Source organism: Pinus tabuliformis, chromosome Q (assembly GCF_031772625.1).
Source record: "Pinus tabuliformis cultivar Carrire ecotype Pingquan chromosome Q, CPIR1, whole genome shotgun sequence".
Taxonomy (NCBI): Eukaryota; Viridiplantae; Streptophyta; class Pinopsida; order Pinales; family Pinaceae; genus Pinus; species Pinus tabuliformis.
In genome coordinates, this window is record NC_142296.1 from 1,189,656,000 (window position 1) to 1,189,661,999 (window position 6,000).

The following is a 6,000-nucleotide window of genomic DNA, read 5'->3' on the forward strand; positions in this document are numbered from 1 at the left end:
GTCTCCATTGTTCTTCAATATTATTAAGAATCTTTCTCCTTCCATATTCCAACTGTTTGATTCTTTCCCTCTTCTCCTTAGTCTCATACCCATCCACTTCCGGAATTTCCAAGGATTCCAATTCTTCACCAATAAAAATTAACTTTTCTTCAACCCTTGTCTTTTTTTAGCCTAGTTTATCATTTCCTGTTTCATTATTTTAAGTTTTTCCATGGGATATTGGGATAAAGATGAAACCTTGTTCTGATCCAGAGGCCTCCAAATGGCTTTGACTGATTTGTTGTAACTAAGCTCTTTGAGCCAAGTAGGGTTGAATTTAAAGGGTGAACCAAGCTTCTTACTAGTCCCTTTCAACTCCAAGAGGATGGGGAAATGGTTTGATTCCCCTCCTAATCCAACTCACTGCTTGTAAAAGGGTATTATATTAACTAGGTCCTCTTTCAATAGGAACCGATCCAGTCCCTTCGCCACCCTAGCTTCCCCCGCATGATCATTTCTCTAAGTATGTCTAGATTTTATAAGGTTTACATCAATAAGATTTCCTATCCAGAGTTTATTACAAAAATCAACCAGTGGATCAACTTGGGCCAAAGGACCCCATGTCTTAGAAATTCCCAAAGAAAAGTTGAAATGCCCCCCCCCCCCCCCCCCCACCAGATTGGGGGTTTTCATGAAATATTTAGAAAGTAGGTTGTTCCAAAAAGAGGCCTTGTCCTGATATGGCCTGTAAATGTTGATGAGAGATAGTTCTAAGAAAATGTCTGATGAGTAAAACTCAGCCCCCAAAACCAAGTGTAATCCCCAAGAATTTATAGCTCCACACTACTATATCTAAATCCCAAATCCAAGCCCCTAGATGATGCTTTTTCTCTAGTAGTCACAAAGGACTAGCCTGACATCATTTTACTAAGGAAATTCAACACAATCTTGCTTGCTCCAAGTGTTTCTTGAAGCATAATAACATCAGGACATTAATTTTGAAATACAACTATTAAAGTTAGCTTATTTTGAGTGCTAGCAAACCCACAACAATTGAAAGACAAAATAATTATTTGGTAACCATGACAGGGGCTTGCGCTGCTCTAAGCACCCCTTCGAGGGATAATTGTTTTCCATAACCAATACCATGTTTTTCTTTTAACTGAGCCTTAGAAAAAAATTACTTCTTGCCTCGAGTATTCCAAGGAAATGAGGACTCCTAGATGTCCCCCAACCCTCCTACAAACTCTAAACGAAGGCCCCTCTTTTCGCGAGGATGCAGTTTATAGTGAGGTTTCTCTAAGGAGGCCAATAGGAGAAAAGAAAACTCATGGACAGATGAAGACGTCATTTAAAGCTAGGATAGAGGTAATTATACTTTACAGGGCGAGAGACACACAATATGATAATTGAAGCTTCCATCATAAAAGGTTTGGAAGGACCAAGCCTAGGGAAAACATTTAAAAAATATTGAAGAGAATTAGTTAAAGGGAAGAGGGGATGAGAAAAAGTACTCACTAAATGGGGCACTCAATCGATGCATTCAATCTCATCTTGAGACTCCTGTTAATGTTCCCGCTCTAGCAAAAATTTTATTCCTGACCTCAGATTTTGTTCCTCTTATACCTCCATCGCTACCTAAACCCCATCTTGTTAATTCCCTATCTCCTCTATTTATGCATTGGCCTCCTCTTCAACATGTGTCTGACCATGTATCCCTAACTCGCCCCTTTTCCTTCTCCTCATTCTAAATCCTAGGGGTAAATCAAGCACTATATGTCCATGTTTATGGCATTCATGGCATATGAAGGGAAATTGCTCATAGTCAATAATCTGAGAGTAAGAATACCCTTGAAGTTGAAGCTGGATTTTTTGCGGTCAGACACTCCCTTGGGTCCAGTCTTATCAAAATTCAAGCCACGTTCCAATACTTTGTCTCCACAAATGACATGTCTACCTCCAGGAGCATACCCATTTGTTACCTATGGCTTTGAAAATGTCCTCTGTCCAGAGCTACAGGGGAAAAGCCGAAAGCTGAACCCATACATGTATCTCTTCTAATTCTTCTCTCTGACCATCAAAGAGGGGAGTCCATTTCTTGAATAATATTGGCGCTATCCCAAAACACCAGTTACATTCAAGTACAGGTTCCAAAGTCTCACCCTTTTTTAATCTAACCATGAACCATCCCTATGCCAAAGTGATCACTTCTACCTTATTATCTGCAACCCCACACCATGCCTTGGTGACCCATTTTGTTAGTACTTTGAGTAGTGTTCTCCCTTTGATCTTCCAACCAGGATTAGTTCTAAGGATTCCATAGCCTTATCTATCTGGATAGCGACCTCGAGAACCAGATTTGGGAATTCCGCTTTTTTCGTTATAACTTTCCCCTTCTTTCTCTTTGATCTAGTATTCTGTCCATTCTCGGATGATATTAAAATTGATTGTCCCTCCCGCACATGGCTCTCTTCCTCAAGAAGTAACCATAACCACTCCTCCTCTGACACATTTCGAGTGATAAAATCCCAAGGTTCTATATTCTGCCCCTCCACTTCTGGAAGGATATTCTGAAAACACTCTTCTGCATCTAGAAAGCCAAACCCTAGAAACTCTTCATTCTCGTAGTCCATAAAACTTCTAGAGGGATCACAAACCTATTCCTTCACACTGATTATGGATAGGTTTTGTACTCTTCCTTCCTTCAGAGCCCAAATCTCTTGAAGAAACCCTTCTCCTATCACCGCTTCCAGACTGAGAATCAAAAAGGGTTTGGGAGTCTCGATTGCCTTCTAACTCACTGGTAATTTACATGCATGGGATTTGTTCAATATTTGATCTGTACCCAAATAATTTGGCAAAAAATACTTAAAAGAATAGGACTTTAGCCCCATGTTCCCCCTAAAGCCATTACTTAAGACTATCTCTTCCAACCCTCTCGAGAAAATGCCAGAAACTGGAAACACTGGGAGGTTTTTTGAACTTGCAAGTATCTCTGCCAACTTCCCTACAACCTGATTCGCCAAATTCATTGCATTCAATTGACCTTCTAGTAGAGTGATTTCAGAAACCCAATAGGTCACCTATGAAGCTCAGGGGTTCCCTTCATCTAAAAACCCTAAACCACCCTGCCAGTTCTAATCTAGCATTGTGACTCCCAGTTTTCCAGCTGGGGATCTAGCTGGAAGAATCACCTTGGCTAGATTTTGTTGAGTGGGATCCAAGCCCCAAACTGATAGGATTTCTTCTGGCTCAGGCTCCGGGTCGACACAATCCCCAAGGTTGACCATTTCTATTGTCTGAGGGAGAAAGTGATAATCGTAACTTCCCCTACTATTTATATTCTAGTAAGGGCGTGTGCTGCTGAGGGTAACCACAAAGAGAAAATATGTAAAACAATAAAAACATTCCCTTGAAACTATGTGTTTTATCCTTCTTTATTTCCAACCGGTGTCATTTCCCAGGTAAATCCCATTTCTTCCATGTAGATGCCATGTGTTGGTACATCCCTGCCATCGATCGTCATTCATACAACATTGTCTGCCACTATTCATCACTCCCAATGCATCCCTCCACTGAAACGCTAAACTCCATTTTTTTTCCCTCAACCAAAATTATGTTGTACATTCATCGAGAGGGAAAATGATAAATTTTCATGAAAATTTTATCTAAAATTTTCCAAAATATTAATGTTCTAGCTACCTCCATCAAAGATAAAGAGATTGCTTCATGTATTCCAATTGAAACACTTTAAGTTTTATTACTTTAGGTAGCTTTAGGTTATGATTACTTCAGGATTTTAAAAATATTATATTTTATAAAAAGATTAGGTTAAATAACATTAACATATTGAGTTAGCTTGTATGACTCTTTTTGTGTTAATGACTCTTTTGCTGATACCCATGACGTATATCAACCAAATTTATTAAGGTGATTGTGCTAATATATATTATAATATATAAAATTATATTATATTAAATTTGATATTATATTAATCCAAAAATTATAAATTTAATAATATTAACATTAAAATATATTAATATTAAAATTTAAATTTTAATATTAGATTTCATTTTTTTTCAAGTTGTTTGTGTTCCTTTAGGCTTGACCTGTGGCTTGAGAAACCACAACCTGGGGGTATCTAAGCTGTCAAAGTCACCCGAGGATCACACCGGCCTGGGCCACACTAGCCCTAATCTAACTAGATTTTAACGTGTCTCCTCCCCATAACACAGATGCAATAGCCTCCATGAGGTTCAATCCTAGGTCGTCTTTCTAACGAGGACCATCCTCAATTGATTATGCTTGTGGGATTTGACATTAGATTTCATAATTTAATTTAATAATAATAATAATAATTTTTAATATTAATATTAAATTTAATAATATTTCTACATGACATGATGATAAAACTTATAATAAAATTTGGAATTTAATGTGGTAAATTTTTTTTCGAAGGTTAATTTATGATCCATCCAAATTCAACATTTATGATAAGATATATTTTGAGCACAAGCATACATACTTATTGCCCCCCATACTGGGCTGTACAATGTGCATCTTGACACAATAACATAAGAATTTTCTAATGTTGTTCATAAACTAGATCAAGTTGACTTTTCATTTTTAGTCAAATAATATCACATCAAGTAGGTTAAGTTATTGATGGATTAAATTTTAGATCTTTATTGATTCTAAAATCTAAATTATGTGATGCACAACCTTATATGACCTCCTTTACCATCATCCTTGTATGACCTCCAATAGGTATGGAATGTGGAACAAAACTTATCGTAAGGTGTTCTTAGATTCATTAAATCCAGTTCAATGGGTTTCATATATCTCGTTATATAATCTTCCATATCTAACCAATTTCAGCTACAATTTTATAACAAGACAAAAATAATCATCAATCTTCTTGAAGGAATGGGGACCAATAGAGAACAACTCTTTCTTTATCTACATAACCTAGCTCTCATTGGAATTATGAAATAATGACTTTAAATTCTTCCATACTTCATGAATATAATTGATCCTAATTGTATCAAAGATATTATTATGAGAAATATGTATTCTAATGATCCCAATAGCCTCATGTTTCTTCCTTTTAATGACAAAATTCACCTACCCATCCTTTAGATCTAGAATTGTCATCCTAGTGTACTATGAAATACCTGTGATTTTCAACAAAGTATTCATATTTTGGTTTCTACATAGCATAATTAATCCCATTGAAAATAACAAGATTGATCTTGGAAGCATCTTTTGATGTTTTATAGATCTAGTCTCAACCAAGTTTTAGTCAATGAATCAATAGCCTAGAGTCAACTACTATAGATTAGACTCCTCAATATTTAAGTTCAACGAGGCTAGATAAAAACCATAAAATCTATTACCATTTTGGGAAAGGGGTTTAACCTAGAGAAAAAAAGGACTTGTGATAAAACAAATAAGAGAAAATATATTCTAAGATGATTGGTGGTGTCTAAAGACACCATCACAATGCTTAGGCATAAAGAATTATGATCAAAACCTCAAAATGCATGACAAATTTAAATGAATTAATCACAATTCAATTTTATATTATGTGGCATTATTCTTCCAATCAACCCAATAATATCTTTATTCATAACCTCTATATCTAATTACTTCCATGCAATACAAAATATCTGGTCCATAATTATAATTTATTCTAGCAAACCCATATCACATCAACTAGTGGACTGTCTTAGTCACCCAAACCATCTATTCAAGCACATATTCAATCACTCATTTTATTATCCATTCAATCACTCAATCGATTGTTCTAAGAGTCAACCCATTCACCATCCAGTCAACCATCTCATTAACTTCTTTTCTAGTTGACTTAACTAATTGTCTCTAATATAGGTGTGATGAATCAATATACCCTAAGGTTCTAACATAGGTTCCAATAGTGGTAATAGCATAAGAAATAATATTTAGGATACATTTCATGAAATTAGTTTTTGAAATCCCCTATTTTCTCACTTTTTCATGGAT